The sequence below is a fragment of the Panthera uncia genome, chromosome B1 (genome assembly GCF_023721935.1).
Source record: "Panthera uncia isolate 11264 chromosome B1, Puncia_PCG_1.0, whole genome shotgun sequence".
NCBI classification, from domain to species: Eukaryota; Metazoa; Chordata; class Mammalia; order Carnivora; family Felidae; genus Panthera; species Panthera uncia.
The window spans coordinates 183,918,796-183,939,237 of NC_064811.1; positions in this window are offsets into that span (position 1 = coordinate 183,918,796).

Here is a 20,442-nt window from a genome sequence, read left to right on the forward strand (position 1 = left end):
TTCTGTTAACTGTTTTTATCAAGGATATTTGAGAAGCATTAAGTCATGCTTTGTGGTGGGGTTATGGAGTCAAATGTAGGTGTATATGTGTGTGTGTGTAAGTTATGTCTAGGACTTTACCCATCGAGTCATTTATGTGTAAATGTTCTAGTCAGAACCAACACTAAATAGTAGAGATGAGTTTTAAATCCATGTTCCAAATTTCATATAATTGAACCTTAAAAATATTAACCATGGCAGCTAAACTCTTTTTTAAGTGTATGACACTTTTATCTTGATGCTGGGGATGAATTACTACGTTGCTAACTGTATGTTCCTTTGCTCTTTATAGAATTCTGTTTCTTAACTTATACAATAGCAAAAATGCTGACTAGAAACTGTGCCCTTTAAAAATTGTCTGCCAAGTAGAGTATCTCACCTGAAAATGAGGTGTGTAACTTTAAAGTCTTGAAATGTTTTTCTTCACTACATAGGAACAGTAGCTCGTTCAAACACTGACAATAAGAAAGCAACTCATCAAGATCAAAGGCAAAGTCTCAGATTTCCTCTAATGGCATCTCCTTGTAGAAGTCTTTTAAACATTCAAAATATTATCAGTGGCTTCCTCACTGTAAAATTAATAAGTAGGAAGTCCTTAACTAAATATATTAATATTTGTGTATAGCTTGTGTATAGGCTGGAGGCTTTGTGAGGCTGAAAACAGTACATATGTCGTAACAGGGTGGGGGGGGGGATGTCTTTTTCTCAAAAACAGTCAGTGGATTCTGAGACTCCAGATACGTAAAATCTACACAAGACCATTTGATTTGGAATAAGGATAGCAAAACATCTATCATTGTCTTCTGAAATCAACTGCCAGAATCGTGTGCAATTATTAACATTATGTTATTTAAGTTCCTAATACTCAGTTGAAGTGGATAGACCAAAGAATTTGACCATTCTAATTTAAGTAAATCATTTGACTATTACCAGTGGAATGACCACCTCAATTGTATTCTCGTATGAAAAATGTAAATTACGTAGGATTCTTGCTGGCCCCTAGAGAACATCACTTTTAAACATGTTATTTTATTTCTTATACCTGTTTGCAACAGAGGAGTTTGGGACATACTGACTACACATTGTTATGTAAGCTACATGATCACAGAAAATGTGATTGTATTTGGTTACAACTAATAGATACTGCAGATGGGGGGAGGGAGGAATAATTTCAGTTTGTCTACTCTGTTGTAGATTTCATTACCAAATATTTATGTAGGAACCATCTCCATGTATAAACAGGACTTTTTTTTTTTTCTGACAAAGTAGCAGAATTACCTGACTTTAAATATTCTGGCAAGTAATACCGGAGGATGACCAATCTTAGAGATTAAATCGATAATTGCTCATTAAGTGAACACATTCAGCCTGAATGTTGTGTAATGAATAATAATTTTGACCATTTTTTGGACTGTCTCTGATACATCATCAAATATTTCACTGTGAATAAGCAGACACATTTGGAATTAGATACATTTCAAGTCAGTTTAACTTACTAAATTATTATTTTTGCAAATAGCCTGAGCATAAGCAGCCTTTTCTTTTTTTTTTTAATATGAAATTTATTGTCAAATTGGTTTCCATACAACACCTCGTGCTCATCCCAACAGGTGCTCTCCTCAATACCCATCACCCACCCTCCCCTCCCTCCCACCCCCACCAACCCTCAGTTTGTTCTGTTTTTAAAAGTATCTTATGCTTTGGCTCTCTCCCTCTCTAACCTCTTTTTTTTTTTCTTCCCCTCCCCCATGGGCTTCTGTTAGGTTTCTCAGGATCCACATTAGAGTGAAAACATATGAATAGACACTTCTCTAAAGAAGACATCCATAGGGCCAACAGGCACATGAAAAGATGCTCAATGTCACTCCTCATCAGGGAAATACAAATCAAAACCACACTGAGAAACCAGCTCATGCCCATCAGAGTGGCTACAATGAACAAATCAGGAGACTACAGACGCTGGCGAGGATGTGGAGAAACGGGAACCCTCTTGCACTGTTGGTGGGAATGCAAACTGGTGCAGCCGCTCTGGAAAACAGTGTGGAGCTTCCTCAAAAAATTAAAAATAGACCTACCCTATGACCCAGCAGTACCACTGCTAGGAATTTACCCAAGGGATACAGGAGGCTTTTCTTTTTAAAAACAATTTTTATAATTTGTTTCCCACTTTTTAGTTTTCTCTAAGGAATATCCTTTAAAAAATTATCTCGTATATCAGGAACATGACAGGGATGTCCGCTCTCACCGCTGTGGTTTAACATAGTGTTGGAAGTTCTAGCATCAGCAATCAGACAACAAAAGGAAATCAAAGGCATCAAAATTGGCAAAGATGAAGTCAAGCTTTCACTTTTTGCAGATGACAGGATATTATTTTTGCAGATGACATGATATTATACGTGGAAAATCCGATAGACTCCACCAAAAGTCTGCTAGAACAGATACATGAATTTAGCAAAGTTGCAGGATACAAAATCAATGTACAGAAATCAGTTGCATTCTTATACACTAACAATGAAGCAACAGAAAGACAAATAAAAAAACTGATCCCATTCACAATTGCACCAAGAAGCATAAAATACCTAGGGATAAATCTAACCAAAGATGTAAAAGATCTGTATGCTGAAAACTATAGAAAGCTTATGAAGGAAATGGAAGAAAATATAAAGAAATGGAAAGACATTCCCTGCTCATGGATTGGAAGAATAAATATTGTCAAAATGTCAATAGTACCCAAAGCTATCTACACATTCAATGCAATCCCAATCAAAATTGCACCAGCATTCTTCTCGAAGCTAGAACAAGCAATCCTAAAGTTCATATGGAACCACAAAAGGCCCCGAATAGCCAAAGAATTTTGAAGAAGAAGACCAAAGCAGGAGGCATCACAATCCCAGACTTTAGCCTTTACTACAAAGCTGTTATCATCAAGACAGCATGGTATTGGCACAAAAACAGACACATAGACCAATGGAATAGAATAGAAACCCCAGAACTAGACCCACAAATGTATGGCCAACTCATCTTTGACAAAGCAGGAAAGAATATCCAATGGAAAAAAGACAGTCTCTTTAACAAATGGTGCTGGGAGAACTGGACAGCAACATGCAGAAGATTGAAACTAGACCACTTTCTCACACCATTCACAAAAATAAACTCAAAATGGATAAAGGACCTGAATGTGAGACAGGTAACCATCAAAACCCTAGAGGAGAAAGCAGGAAAAGACCTCTCTGACCTCAGCCTTAGCAATTTCTTACTTGACACATCCCCAAAGGCAAGGGAATTAAAAGCAAAAATGAACTACTGGGACCTTATGAAGATAAAAAGCTTCTGCACAGCAAAGGAAACAACCAACAAAACTAAAAGGCAACCAACGGAATGGGAAAAGATATTTGCAAATGACATATCGGACAAAGGGCTAGTATCCAAAATCTATAAAGAGCTCACCAAACTCCACCCCCAAAAAACAAATAACCCAGTGAAGAAATGGGCAGAAAACATGAATAGACACTTCTTTAAAGAAGACATCCGGATGGCCAACAGGCACATGAAAAGATGCTCAACGTCCCTCCTCATCAGGGAAATACAAATCAAAACCACACTCAGATATCACCTCACGTCAGTCAGAGTGGCCAAAATGAACAAATCAGGAGACTATAGATGCCGGAGAGGATGTGGAGAAACGGGAACCCTCTTGCACTGTTGGTGGGAATGCAAATTGGTGCAGCCGCTCTGGAAAGCAGTGTGGAGGTTCCTCAAAAAATTAAAAATAGACCTACCCTGACCCAGCAGTAGCACTGCTAGGAATTTACCCAACGGATACAGGAGTACTGATGCATAGGGGCACTTGTACCCCAATGTTTATAGCAGCACTCTCAACAATAGCCAAATTATGGAAAGAGCCTAAATGTCCATCAACTGATGAATGGATAAAGAAATTGTGGTTTATATACACAATGGAGTCCTACGTGGCAATGAGAAAGAACGAAATCTGGCCCTTTGTAGCAACGTGGATGGAACTGGAGAGTGTGATGCTAAGTGAAATAAGCCATACAGAGAAAGACAGATACCATATGGTTTCACTCTTATGTGGATCCTGAGAAACTTAACAGAAACCCATGGGGGAGGGGAAGGAAAAAAAAAGAGGTTCGAGTGGGAGAGAGCCAAAGCATAAGAGACTGTTAAAAACTGAGAACAAACTGAGGGTTGCTGGGGGGTGGGAGGGAGGGGAGGGTGGGAGGTGGGTATTGAGGAGGGCACCTGTTTGGATGAGCACTGGGTGTTGTATAGAAACCAATCTGACAATAAATTTCATACACTGAAAAAAAAAAGAAAATGTAGAAAGAAAAAAATTATCTCGTACAGTACAAAAAGTGTGATGTTCTACACAATGGTAACATCAGCTTTCCTATATTGATCACAACTTTTGTAAAACTCCTAAAACTGTGTGTTGGTGAAAATTTAGAGGAGAAGTGGTATTGGTTTTAATCCTATTCAATATTTATGTTGTTGATAAGTATTTATTTTAGCAGAGGTCTACAGAACAACCAAAGATTGAATGTAAACTGGATTTGTAAAATACAGGACAAAGCCAAAATGGAGAAAAATGTACTCAAAATCTCCGTGGACATATAATGTAACAGTAATAAACAGGGTAAGAATTCAGTAACAAATTGAGTGGGTACCAAGAGATTATCTGGTAATTAGAATGTTTAGAGGAGTATGATCTTAGCTGGGTCAAATTCTTGAAATGTTGGGGCAAATCCTAATTGGGGTCAGCTCGTGCTTGTCTACCACCGGAAGGATAATGGAGTCACATTTGCAATCACCCTGTTTAAGGTGACAGAGAGGAATTTAAGTTCAACTATGGAACATCATACGACATATAGGAATATATCATGATGTTAGAATCATAAGCTTTATTCATATTTTGTATTTACCTCTTCTAGAACAGAAATGTTTTAAATTCATAAAAGCAATTACTTTTTTTTTTTTTTTTTTTTTTTTTTTAACAGAAAAATTTTTTATTATCAAAAAAAATTTTTTTTTTTTTTTTTTTTTTTTTTTTTTTTACCATTAAAGAGTTTAACATCAGAGAACGCTTTTGAGTATGAGTGTGTACATGTGCATATTGTGTGTTTTAGCCAACTGATTCATCTTTAAAGTTGATTTTCAAGAATAATAATAGCATCCGCAGCTTTAAAAAAAAATAAAGGGTTATTTAGATGTTGTGCTTTGTTATTTGCAATAATGCTCTCACCCTAGGAAACCATTTATTACAAGGACACATTTCTGTTTCGATTACGGGAGGTCAATGATGAAGATGCCTGTGTCAAAACCAATTGATTATTGTTGCTTTTAGACGTTGCCTACCGAATCTGCCTTTTCTGGTGGTAATCAGGTACTCTCATTTCTGATCCAACCATTACTTTCCAGTGAGTGATACAAATGTATCTGGTTTGTTAACACAGAGTGGAAAAATAGTTTCGTTGGGAATGGAAAAATGAATTGTACTTTGATTCCATAATGAGTTCGACAAGTCTCTAAGTCCTGTGTGTTTTTGCCAAGGGGCTATGTGACCACGGGCTCTGTGACCGCTGAGCTAGCGAATAAACGTGGAGACGATTCAAAATAGCTGAATACGAGCCAAATCACCACACCATGCCGAGCTGCATACCCTTGGTGTGCAGCTGCCAGCCGCTGCAGCACTTCAGGGGATAAGGCATAGGACAAGTGTCCCAGCGCTCAGTTTGCTCTGCTCCCAAGTTCCCCAGTGGTATGCCCCCCAAGGGCTGGTGCCACGAATGCCACAGGGAGCAAGCACAGCCCGCGGCAGGCAGAGAGTCAACGCAGATGACTTCACCGAAAAGATAAGTGACCCAGACACAAGAGCAGGGCGTAAGCGACACGCACAGGACACTCTCCTGAAGGGCCAGGTTCCGGTGAACAGGAGACAGTGCAGTGCAGGGCAGTGACTTAATTATGCCACTACTTTCAAGAGCAGAAGACACAGGTGCATTTCTTAACACGGACAAATAGACACGGAGAGGCAGACCAAATGAGGAAACGGAGACATTTATCCGAAATCAATGAACAGGATGAGGCCACGGCCAGAGATCTAAGCAAAACAGAGATAAGTAACAGACCTGATAAATACGGACTTTAAAGCAATGATCATAAGGATACCTATCGGACTTGGGAAAAGAGTGGGAGACATGAGTGAGACGTTTAAAACAGAGAAAGAGTAACGCAGTCGAGATAAAGGATACACGAAATGAAACGGGCAATGCACTTGACAGAACGAACGGCAGGGGGAAAGAAGTCAAAGAGTGATCAGTGACCTGGAAGACCCAGCAATGGAAAGTAATCAAGCTGAACAGAAGAGAAAAACATTTTTTTTAAGTTTATATATCTTCTGAGAGAGCGAGAGAGTGAGCACACAAGCAGGGGAGGGTCAGAGAGAAAGAGGGAGAGAGAAAATCCCCAGCAGGCTCTGTGCTGAGAGTGGGGCTTGATCTCACAAATCGTAACATCATGGCCTGAGCCAAAATCAAGAGTCAGATGCTTAACAGACTGAGCCATCCAAGAGCCCCAAAAGAGAGAAAATAAATTATGCAAAACAAGAATAGACTTAGAGGGGCGCCTGGGTGGCTCAGTCGGTTAAGTGTCCGACTTCGGCTCAGGTCATGATCTCACAGTTTGTGAGTTCGAGCCCCGCGTTGGGCTCTGAGCAGACAGCTCCAAGCCTGGAGCCTGCTTCGGATTCTGTGTCTCCCTCTCTCTCCCTGCCCCTCCTCCGCTCACGCTCTGTTTCTGTCTCTCAAAAATAAATAAATGTTTAAAAAAATTGAAAAAAAAAAAGAACAGACTTGGGGAACTCACTGACTCCATCAAATGTAGTAACTTTCATGTCATAGGAGTCTCAGACGAAGAGAGAGAACGAGGGGCAGAAAAGTGATTTGAAGAAAAAGTAGCTCTAAACTTCCCTAATCTGGGGAAGGAAATAGACATCCAGATCCAGGAGGCACAGAGAACTCCCACCAAAATCAACAAAAGCAGATATTCGTATTATACATATGACATACATCAAGACGTATTATAAATAAAATTACATAATATAGTGATAAAAGAGAAAATTTCAGAAGTTGCAAGACAAAAGAAGTCCTTACCTTAAAAGGGAAAACCCGTAAGGCTAGCTGGAGGTTTTTCAACAGAAACTTAGCAAGTCTGAAGGGAGTGGCATGATATACTCAAAGTGCTGAATGGGAAAAATCTGCAGCCAAGAATATTCTATCCAGGAAGGCTATCATTCAGAATAGAAGGAAGGATAAAGAGTTTCCCAGACGAAGACTAAACCTGTGGCCACTAAACCAGCCCTGCAAGAAATCTTAAAGGAGATTCTATGATTGGAAAGGAGAGATCAAAAGTGACAGTATAAATACAGAAAACACAAAAGCAGTAAAAGTGAATATTTCTGTAAAAAAAAAAAATCAGTCAAGGAACTCACAAAAAAGGATATAAAATATAACAATATATACCTATAGTGTGGGGAGGAGAGGAGAAAAGAATGGGTTTAAGCTTAAACTACCATCATCTTAACACACACTGCTGTATGCAGAAGGGTTATACACAACCTAATGGTAACCGTATATCAAAACCACTAATAAACATGCATAAAGAAAAAGAAATCCATATATATAATTAAAGAAAATTTGGCAAACATGAGAGAAAGAGAAGAAAGGATCAGAGAAAATCTTTAGAAACAACCAGAAAACAAGTAATACAATGGCAATACAAATCTATCAATGATTATTTTGAATGTAAAGGGACTAAATGCTCCAATCAAAACAGAGCGTGGCAATTTGATTAAAAAACAAGACCCATCTATATACTGCCTACAAGAGACCTATTTTAGACCTAAAGATACCTGCATATTCCAAGTCAGGGAATGGGGAAATATCATGCAAATGGCTATCAAGAGAAGGCCAGAGTAGCAATATGTGTATTGGACAAAATAGACCTTAAAACAAAGACTGTAAGCAGAGATAAAGACGGATACTCTGGAACAATCCAAAAAAAAAAAAAAAAAAAAAAAAAAAAAGAATTGCAAATATGCACCTGACATAGGAGCACCCCAATACATACAACAGTTAATAAAAAAAACATAAAGGAACTAATCGATAATAACCCAATAACAGTAGGGGACTTTAACACCCAATTACATCAATGGACAGATCATCTAAGTAAAACCTCAGTAAGGAAACAATGACTTTGAATGACACACTGGTCCAGATGGATTTAACAGATACGTCCAGAACACTCCATCCTAAAACAGCAGAATACACGTTCTTCCTGAGGGCACATGTAACATTCTCCAGAATAGATCACACATTAGCCTGCAAAACAAACGTCAGCAAATTCATTAAGAGCAAAGTCACACCATGCATCTTGTCTGACCACAATGCTAGGAGATGAGACATAAACTACAAGAAAAAAAATCTGTAAAGACCACAAATATGTGGAGGTTAAATAACATGTTACTCAGCAATAAATGGCTCAACCAGGAAATCAAAGAAGGAATTAAGAGGTACGTGGAAAAAAGTGAAAATGAAGACGCAACAGTTCAAAATCTTTGGGGGGCAGCAACAGTGGTTCTAAGAGGGAAGTTTATAGCAATAATACAAGCTGACCTCAAGAAGAAAAATCTCAAATATACAACCTAAGGCTTGCGCCTAAAGAAGCCAGAAAAAGAAAAAAGAAGCAAACCTAAAATCAGCAGGGGAATGAAATAATCAAGATTAGAGTAGAAATAAATGATACATAACCTAGAAAAATGATAGAAAAGGTAAATGAAACAACAAGCTGGTGTTTTGGGGGGAAAATATCAATAAAATCGATAAACTTCTAGCCAGAATTATCAAGAAAAAAGAGAAAGGACTCAAATAAATAAAATCACAAATGAGAAAGGAGAAGTAACAACCAGCACCAAAGAAATCAAACGATAAGAGAAAATTATGAAAAAGTACATGCCGACAACTTGGACGATCTACAAGAAATGGGATAAATTCCTAGAAACATATCAACTCCCCAAACTGAAACAGGAGGAACTAGAAACTTTGAAGAGACTGACAACCAACAACAAAGGTTAGTGAGTAATCCAAAAACCCCCAAAACACAGAAGTCCAGGACAGATGGCTTCACAGGGACATTCTACCAAACATTTAAGAAGAGTTCAGACCTCCTCCTCCTCCTCCTTCTCTTCCCCCTCTTTCTTTTTATTTATTTATTTTCAGAGGGAGAGTGTGAGCAGGGAGGGGGCAGACAGAGAGGAAGAGAGAGCATCCCAAACAGGCTCTGCACTATCAGTGCTCAAACTCATGAACCATGAGACCATGACCTGAGCTGAAACCAAGAGTCAGACACTTGACAGACTGAGCTACCTACATGCCCCCGGACCTATTCTTCTAAAACTATTCCAAAAATATAAAAGGAAGGGATACTTCCAAATTCATTCTATGAGGCCAGCATTATCTTGATACCAAAATCAGATAAAGACACCACTAAAAGGAGAGCTACAGGCCAATATCCCTGAAGAAAACAGATGCGAAAACCCTCAATAAAATACTAGCAAACTGAATCCAATAATACATTTAAAAAATCATTCACTGCAATCAAGTGGGGTTTATTCCTGGGTTTCAAGGGTGGTTCAGTATTCACAAACCAAACATGTGATGTATCACATCAATAGGAGAAAGGTTAAGAAACATATGAGCGTTTCAATAAATGCAGAAAAAGCATGTGACAAAGTAAAACATCCATTCATGATTAAAACCCTCAACAAAGTAGTTTCGCAGAACATAATAAAGTCTGTCTATGAAAAACCCACAGCTAATATCATTCTTAATGAGGAAAAACGGAGAGCTTTTCCTCTATGGCCAGGAATAAGACAAAGATGTCCCCTCTCACCACTTTTATTCACCACAGTACCAGAAGTCCTAGCCACAGCAATCAGACAACGAAAAGAAATAAAAGAAATCAAAATTGGTAAGGAAGAAGTAAGACGTTCACTATTTAAAGATAGCATGATACCCTATATGGAAAAACTCTAAAGACTACCAAAAAACTGGCAGAATGGATCAAACGAATTCACGTTAAGTTTCAGGGTACAAAATCAATGTACAGAAATCTGTTGCATTTCTAGACACAAAAATGGAGCTGTGGAAAGAAATTAATACAGTAACCCCATTTACAGTTGCACCCAAAATAGTAAGATACCTAGGAATAAACCTATTCAAAGAGGTGAAAGATCTCTGCTCGGAAGACGATAACATGCTGATGAAAGAAACTGAAGATGACACAGTGAAATGGAAAGACATTCCATGCTCGTGGATCGGAAGAATACTGTTAACATGTCTACCCTATCCAAAGCAGTCTGCACATTTAATATAATCCCTCCCAAAACAACAACAGCATTTTTCAGCGAACTTGAAGAAACAATCCTAAAATGTGTACGGAGCCACAGATGACCCCCAAGAGCCAAAGCAACCCTGAAAAAGAAAAGAAAAGCTGGAGGCATCACAGGTCTAGACATATAGACCAAGAGAACAGAACAGAAAATCCAGGAAAAAAACCCTACAATTATATGGTCAATTAACCTTTGACAAAGCAGGACAGAATATCCAACGGGAAAAGGAGAGTCTCTTCAAAAAACGGTGCCGAGCAAACTGGAAAGCAACATACAAAGGAAAGAAACTGTACCACGTACTTACAACATACACAAAAATACCCTCAAAATAGATTAAAGACCTAAAACTGAGACCAGAAACCATAAAAATAAAATCCTAAAAGAGAACAAAGGCAGTAACCTCTTTGATATCAGCTATAACAACTTTTTTCTAGATGTGTCTCCTGAGGCAAGGGAAATAAAAGCAAAAATAAACTATAGGGACTGCATCAAACCAAAAAGCTTCTGCATAGCAGAGGAAATGATCAACAAAAGTCAGTGACAGCCCACAGAATGGGAGACGATATTTGCAAATGGCACAGCTGATTAAGAGTTAGTATCCAAAACACATAAAGAACTTACAAAATCCAAATAATCCAATTTAAAAATGGGCCGAATACATGAATAGACATTTCTCCAAAGAAGACATCCAGATGGTCAATAGACACATGAAAATATGCTCATCATCTCTTACCATCAGGGAAATGCAGATTTAAAGTACAATAAGCTATCACCTCACACCCGTCAGAATGGCTAACATCAGCAACAGAAGGAATGACAGGTATTTTGAGGATGTGGAGAAAAAGAAACACTTGTGCCCCGTGGGTGGGAATGCAAAGTGGTGTAGCCACTAAGGAAAAGAGGGAGGTGGTTCCTCCAAAAGTTAAAAATAGAACTACCTTATGCACTATCCAGCAATTGCACTCCTGGTTATTTACCCAAAGAATGTATCAACACTAATTCAAAGGGATACATGCACCCCTATATTCATAGCAGCATTTACAATAGCCAAGATTTGGAAGAAGCCCGAGTGTCCATTGCCTGATGAATGAAGAAGAATGGTGTGTGTGTGTGTGTGTGTGTGTGTGTGTGTGTGTGTGTGTGTTATATTCCATTATATATAATGGAATATCACTCAGCCATAAAATGGAATGAAATCTTGCCATTATAGAGAGTATAATGCTAAGTAAAGTAAGTCCAACAGAGAAAGACAAATGACACATGATTTCACTCATATGTGAAATTTAAGAAGCAAAACAAACAAGCAAAAGGAAAATAAAAACAAAGAGGCCACCAGGAAACAGACTTTTAATTATAGGGAACAGACTGATGGTTACGAGGGGGGAGGTACCGGGGGGATGGCTGAAATAGAGGATGGAGATTAAGGAGTTCATCTGTTGTGAGGAACACAGGGTAATGTACAGAAGTGGTGAATCCCTACGTAGTCACCTGAAACTAATGTAACACTGTATGTTAACTAACTGGAATTAAAATTAAAAGTTTAACGGGTGCCTGCGTGGCTCAGTTGGTTAAGTGTCCAACTTCAGCTCAGGACATGATCTCATGGTTCATGAGTTGGAGCCCCGCGTTGGGCTCTGGGCTGACGGCTCGGAGCCTGGAGCCTGCTTCGGATTCTGTGTCTCCCTCTCTCTCTGTCCCTCCTCCACTTGTGCTCTCTCTCTCGCTCTCAAAAACGAATAAACACTAAAAACATTTTTTAAAAGAAACAATGAAATAATAACTTTAAAAAAAGATGAAGAAATGTAAGGTTAAACCTAAGACAGTAATCTGAGAGCTGACATTGTTTTATACTTTTAAATATTTTCTTGTAATTTGGGTATAAATTTGAATAAAACCTACAAAGCCTTTTTCAAAAGGCAGTTTATTTTTATATATTTGAAAATAGAGCCCATGATATAATATACTTGCATTTTTTTACTTCCATTTACTCAAGTCTATACTGTGTTACTTCTAAAAATGAATTTTAATATTTATTCTAATAATAGTTGTGTATGTGTGTATGTATCTATGTAAAGATGACTGATTTCTCATCACTGTCTTCAAGGCGATTAGTTCATTTTTCTATTTGGTGGGAATTAAGTAAACGGTGTTTAAGGATGGAGGGTGGTTTGATAATTAAGTTATGTACCTGTTTATGGACAACTGGCTATCTCTCTGCTTGGAGCATTTTTCTTAGAATTTATTCAGTTATTCATATGTGTTCAAATATCATGTATTTTATATATTCTTATCCATCATAGAAGGGAATTTAACATTATTTGCTTCAGTTTGATAGATGCAACCAACAAATTATATTCTACTCCAAATTTGGTGCACTATTTACAAATGTAGTCCTGTGGAAAGCTTTAAAGAAAAACCCAGAAAAGATTGTTTCTTACTCAGTATGTGCACGTGGGCTGGGTTCCCTTACTTCCTGAAATCTTTGGTGTGGGAAAGATAGCTCATATTCTTGATCTTTGTATGACCATTTCATATAATCATTGAAGGAAGCAGAGAGGCCATGTTTAAGCCAATCTCTTCACTTACCGACCATGAAAACAAGATTCATTACAAATTAATTATCTTGCCAATGATCTAGAAAGAGTTAGTGAAAGCTGACCCTGAGCCATGATCACCTGGATTCACTAAACTTTTAGGAAATATTGGGCACCTATTATATTAAACTGTACTACATAGTACGGATAAAGTGATGAATACAGCCTTTGCTCTCCAAAGGGCTCACCACATCACAGGAAAGGCATGGTAACACATAATTACCGTATATTCAGCAGCTAACATCATAAAGAGACAACTAGAAGGAAGTACACAACATCACCTATGGAGTAGTCTTGTCTTCCAAAACTGCAACTCATATACCTAGAAATTATCAGGAAATACAGGGAACAGGTGCACATGTAACATCACAGGAAGCATTCAGCAAAATTCAAACTACACTAAAATCTCCAGAACAACAACAAATCATTACCTTTTCCAACAAAAAATTGAATGAAGAAAAGATATAGGGGGAACCTAAAGATTTTTAAAAAAATGTTTATTTTTCAGAGAGAGAGGGAGAGAGAGAGAGAGAGAGAGAGAGATGGGGAGGGGCAGAGAGAGAGGATCCCAAGCAGGCTCTGAGCTGTCGGCACAGAGCCCAATGCAGGGCTTGAACTCATGAACCGGGAGATCATGACCTGAGCCAAAGTCAGATGTTCGCCCAACTGAGCCACCCAGGCTCCCCGGGAACCTAAAGATTAAAAGAGAATTGAGACCTATTAACCACTTGTAATAAATGGATTTGTTTGAAACAAACCATGGATTTTTGTTTCAATTTTTTTAAGCGTATCTTGAGGGAGGGAGGGAGGAGGGGGGAAGACAGAAAGAGCAGGTCAAGGCCAGAGAGAGGGACAGAGAGGATCCCAAGCAGGGTCCACACTGTTAGTGTAGAGCCTGATGTGTGGCTCGAACTCACGAACTGCAAGATCATGACCTGAGCTAAAGACGGACACTCCATGACCAAGCCACCCAGGTGCCCTGAAATGAACTAGAATTTTAAAAATTATTGGGGCGCCTGGGTGGCTTGGTCGGTTAAGCGTCTGACTTCGGCTCAGGTCACGATCTCACGGTCCGTGAGTTCGAACCCCGCATCAGGCTCTGTGCTGACAGCTCAGACAAGTATACTTGTTAAAAGACTGGCATCGGGGTGCCTGGGTGGCTCAGTCGGTTAAGCGGCCGACTTCAGCTCAGGTCATGATCTTGCGGTCCGTGAGTTCGAGCCCCACGTCGGGCTGTGTGCTGACAGCTCAGAGCCTGGAGCCTGTTTCAGATTCTGTGTCTCCCTCTCTCTCTGCCCCTCCCCTGTTCGTGCTCTGTCTCTCTCTGTCTCAAAAATAAACGTTAAAAAAAATTAATAAAAACAAATTATTTAATATAAAATTAAAAGGCAAACATTAAATATTGACAATATTAGAGTATTATTTTTTAAAAGACATAAAAGTGTTTTAAGTTAAAACAAAAGCAGTGCCTTTTAGAGATCCCTAACGGAATATTTACACACAGTGATAGGTCTCTGAAGTCTGATGTGCTTTAGAGTAATCAGAATCAGGTGAGGGGGTGGGAGGGCTCACAGAGGAAACACAATTTTCCATGACTTGTGTATTTCGTAAAGGACTAAGGAGAACACGGGAGTGTATTACCTTTATTCCTCGCTTAAAGAGCGATTTTGTTAACTGTGTCTGAAAATCCTGTTGCTACTTGAAAAGTCAAGTAGCATACACTTCCAAAAATATATATTTTTATTTCCAATAATTTTGATGGGAAAATTAATGGATTCCACCCACCTTCAAGAGGCCAAGATTGTTCAAGGATTCATATTAATTAAGAGTATTAAATAAATCTAGATTCAAATACAAATATCCATTAATTTATCAATCTTGGAAGTGCCTCAGATTTTTTAGTGTATTATTTATTATTTTTTTGTGTGACTAGTGGCTGCACTTCCTGTCATCTCTCAGTGATGGCATCATTATAATTTGGTTTGTTAATTTCTGTGAAAGGTTTTATTTTTTTTTAAAGGGACTTCATAATTAAAAAATAAAAGTTCAGCTTCTTTTCAATATTTTAAAGTTTTTTTTAATCTTTGTTAGATTTATATGTGCTTATCAGTTCCTATAAGCTAATCTTAATAGGAATTCTTTAAAAAAATTTTTTTTTCCATATATTTATTTTTTGAGAGACATAGAGAGACAGAGCACAAATTGGGGAGGGGCAGAGAGAGAAGGAGACACAGAATCCGAAGCAGGCTCCAGGCTCTGAGCTGTCAGCCCAGAGCCCAATGCGGGGCTCGAACTCACCAACTGTGAGATCATGACCTGAGCCGAAGTCAGACGCTTAACTAACTGGGCCACCCAGGCACCCCAATAGGAATTCTTAATTTAATAGGCTTTAAACTTTTTTTACCCTCTCCAGAAGTAGGTATAAAAATACACCAGTTTTATCAGAAAATGCTTCATATTCACACAACACTCTAGTCTCATTAAACTTATGGGCAAAGCCAGGATGTTGGAGGTGACTCTTCCCTGCAGAACATAACCGATTTTCCCAGGGGCCGAGCCCTGCGTGATGCTCTTAGTTTGGGTACAAAAAACCCACCCTCAAATATAGGAACTGGTAGCCACTTCAACCAGGGGTCAAAAGCAAATACAGATACATATATGTGAATAAAACCCCTGCATGGAAAAACCAAACGAAAATAAACCTCCAAGAATTGGCAGTTGCTAATTCTAAGCAATTTTCGTAGGTCTTGTACTATTCTTCAGATGTAAGACATACAGATTGCAGTTTTCTTTTGTGAGTTCTTTCTTGTGTATTAAGTGCGATAGCTGCATCTTAGGTTGGCTTTCGAGGCATAGCTTTCTCAGGGCTTCAGAGTTTTTGTAGCTGCTTCCCACTGTGCATTTCAAGGATTTATTAGTGGAAAAGGATGCACTGGTGGGTGCAATATATCAGGTGCTTAAGAAATGTAAGGACATCATAACTATCAGGAACACGGAATTGGATCACTGTGGCTGAAGCCATCTATACTTTGGAGAAAGACAATGAAAAGTTAAACACCAATTAAAAGCTAATTGTAAAAGCCAGAGGACCTGGCTTGAGAAGAATATCAAGATTCTCACCTCTTTTAGCTAGAAGGCATAAAAACACTCAAGATCAGGTTCAGAAATGAATTACGAGAAGAGCAGAGCTTTAGAGGAGGTAGGGTTCCCAGTCCCAATAGCTCTGCTGTCCCAAGTCGGGACTGTGATTCAGAAGGGGTGGAACACAGAGAACAGGAATGGGGACATCCAGGTCAGTCCATTTAAATATCCTGAATCTCTGGCATATCAGTCATCCGTTGCTGTGTAACAAGTTACTCCAAAACTTACAAGCTTAAAGCAACAACGCTTGTTACCTCTGTTTCTGTGGGTAATTCTGGTCTTTGGCTGGGCTGGCCAAAGCTGGGTCTCTCACATGGCTACAGTTAGGGGTCAGCTGAGGAGACGCAGCCCTCTCAGGGCTGACTGGAGAAAATACTCACTTCTGAGCTTCTTCCTGCGATTGTTGGCATGATTCCCTTTCTGTGATCTGTCTGAACTGAGGGCCTAGGTTCCTCATTATCTCTTGTCTGGAGGCTGCCTTCGGTTCCTCGTCATGTGCGCCTTTTTCATAGAGAAGCTCGTAAGAGAACAAGCAAGGGAACAGAACCAAAGAGGGAAAAGGTGCACAGAAAGGTGCATGGTCTTTTATAATCGAACTTCCAAAGTGACATCCCAACGCTTTGGCTGTATTCTATTTATTAGAAGCAAGCCACTAGGTCCTGCCAACACTCAAGATTGGTGATTACACAAGGGCCTAAGTACCAGGGGGTAGGGAGTATTGGAAGCCATTTTAGAAGCTGCTTATCATAACCAGACCCTAAGAAGACCTGAAGAAATGGCCCACTCTTCGCAGTCAAGTCTACTGTTCCTCCTTCCCCTGAAGGTGATATAGAAGCCTCTGCCTTGCAAGACAACAAATGCCCTAGTCAGGATTTGCCACCGTCTCCCCTCCTGACCCCTTGACATCAGCATTAAAATACACCAAAAGTATGCTAGGAAAATGCTAGGACTAGTAAGAGAAAAAAGAGATTATATCCCCCCCAAAATCATGGGGGCAGTTTTCCCAACACGTATGGGCAAGGGCCAGGGAGTCCATATGGATCCTGAAGTGGCTGGTTCAAGGGGACTGAAACAGAAAGTTGTACAAGTGAGAGCTTATCAACATGGCAACATCCTCCTGGGTGATCATTTAACACCTTGGCAAAGACCCAGAAAACAGTGCTAACTCGTCCGTAGTATGGCTCTTGGAAACTTGAAGAAAGCGATAGTTCATGCGAAGTGTGAGACAGAACGCTCAAATTTTCTGTTCCAGTTGCTGTGAGAAGGGATGAAAAGATTCAGAAAGTGGGTATAGAGTAGCTCTATCACTGGGCAGAAACCCAACCAGATGACCACGCTCCGTGTGAGCGCCTGAAGTAACTGGTATAAACCAAAGCTATAAGAAGAAATTCACTGGCGAAAGAGGCGTTGACTGAGAAGCTCGGTGTAGGCATCCAGTTCTATACTCAGCAAAAGGTAGGAAATACCAAGGAAGAACTGGACTCTCTGAAAGCAGGACAATCAGGATGTCAAAATAATAGTGCCCAAGGGGCAGCACTTAACCTACAGAAGCTAGGTGGGCACAATCATTGTAATACTTGGTGACCCGGAGGGGGCTCTCTGTGCTCAGGATCAATAAGAACACACCAGTCAGCAAAGGTATTGGCCAACCCATAGATGGGTGATCCAAGAAATCCAAAGAAACCAAAGACGGATGATCAGGAGCTGCCTCAATACAAAGCCACGATCCCTTACTCAGTTTCCACACCCGTAGCAGTTTTTAGATTGTGAACCCAGTGACTAAAGGAGAGGTTGGATTCCCAGGGGGAGCAAACCTGAAACACCGCAGCAGGTACATACAGTAGTGATTCTGCCACTCTTTTTCCAAAGAGACCTTCCGTCATTTAATCAGTGGTGTACCGGGGAAAAGAAAATACCCAAACATTTGGGGAACTGGGTATAGAGTCCTAGCTGACATTTATATGTATCATCAGAGTGTCATAATTGTTCCCTCTTAGAATGAAGGTAAATGGGGACCAGGAGGTCATTCTCTTGTTCTGCATATACTTCGGGCATGGGCATACTCTGTCATTGACAGGGCTCTGACATTGGTCCCTTGGCCAGTGCTAAGAGCTATTGTAGCGGGAAAAGACAAACAGAAGAAATTCAAACTGTCCATGACCCTCCTCCCCTTGGTCAAAGTATTAAATGAAAACGATATAGCTCTTCCTTGACTTACGATGGGTTGTGTCCCAGTGAATGTACCCTAAGTTGAAAATATAGCAAGTCAAATATACATTTGGGACACCTAACCTACTGAACCTCAGAGTTTACCCTAGCCGACTTCGATGTGCTCTGAACACTTACATTAGCCTGCAGTTGGGCAAAATCATTTTACACGAAGCCTTTTTATAATGAAGTGTCACACAGCTCATGTAATTTATTGAACACTGTACTGAAAGTGAAAAGCAGAACGGTCGTATGGGTACAGAATGGCTATACGCGCATTGGTTGTCGACTCTCCCGACTGGGTGGCAGGCTGGAAGCTACAATTCACTACCACTGCCCAGCACCCCCAGCGAGGATCGTACTGCCTATTGCTAGCCTGGGCAGAAAAATCAACAGGCTGAAGTACAATCTCTACTGAATGCTTTCACATCATCACCAAGTCAGCAAGTCTCAAGTTAATTCATCCTAAGTCAGGAACCGTCTGTATCACATCCTGGAGGCAACAGAAATTAGCGCCAGCCTTAAAAACCCAAAGGATGCAGGGATGCCTACCTATCCCAGGCGAGGATGCGTTAAATTCACCAGCCAGACCCTTCGAAAGGCCAGCTGGGCCCAAGAGGATGACAATGGACTACTAACAGCTCTAGCTGAGGCCCACTGCACGCACAGCTGTGCTGCTGTGGGGACAGGGTGACATGGTCTCAGGTACCTAGTCAGCAGTCACTAACCTCATCAGTGCAATCTTCCCCATTTCTGTGGTGAGAAAGGATCGGAAGCAGTCTGCGTGAACTTGGGACGTTCATGGTCTTGTGCCAGGGCTCACTCCCCGCCCTCCTGCATAATACAGTCTAAAGGGATTGCAATCACTTGGACATTCCACGAAGCACCACATCCATCTACTGGATTGATCCACAGTATTGATGCATTACATTAATTGGACCAAATAAGCAAAAGGTGGCAAAGCCACCGGATGACTGGACAATATACATGCGTTCCAGAACGCCACAAAAGTGAAGAGTTTGGTGGTCCGGTGGTCTGAGGCACGCTGGGACATCCCCTCAACAATACAAGACACAATTTACACCTTGCAACTCTCACCGCCAAGATGGAAACACAACTCCAGTTTCTGGAGGCAGCTTATCGTATACATGCGAGCGCTACTCTGCCCCCCACACTAGTTGATAAGCAAAGCAACCACCTTTGTGTGGTTTCCAGGGCAGAAAACAGCTCTCCAGCACGTCCAGGCTCCAGTACAAGCGATTCTGCCGCGAGGGTCCTACAACTTGGCAGACGTTGCCGCAGCAGAAGTACGTCTGGTGTGAAAACAGCTGCGTGTGTGTGGAGTTTATGGCGGCCCCAATGGGATAATTACAGTTTAGACCCCTAGGGTCTGGAGTACATCCATGCTATCCGCAGTGCAGAACGACGCACGTTGCAAGAGAGAGAGCCTGGTCCCTCGTAAAGGTGGAGCACTGCCCACCGAACAAGAGCCAGTGCACCCAGAGCTGCTCAGCAGGGGCTGAGACTCACAGAGTCATCAAGTCAGGTGGACCCGGCAGCATTCCATCACGAGACTGACACTGACGTGTAGCAGCTGACACGTCTCAGCGGGGTCTCTCTCTGGGCCACGCCACAGACGAAGGAGAGGTGCCTCACCCGGAACTGTGCTTTCTTCCTGAAGGACCACCCGGGTCCTATGACTACTGGGGTCTAGAGGCCTGGGTCCCTTAGGCCAACTTGAGACCATTCTAAAGGCCACAGAACTCCCTGTGGGGTTGCCCAAGGCCTTTGTTGTGATTTCACTGCAATGTAATTCAATGCGCATTCCTGCTTCTTTCATTCACCCTAGATGTTGATCCTGCTTGTTTGTTTATTTGAGAGAAAGAGAGAGAGAATGAGAGTGAGCAGGCGGAGAGGGATGAGGGGAGAGAGAAGAGAGGGGAGAGGGGAGAATGAGAATGAATCCTCGGCAGGCTCCATGCTTAGTGTGGAGCC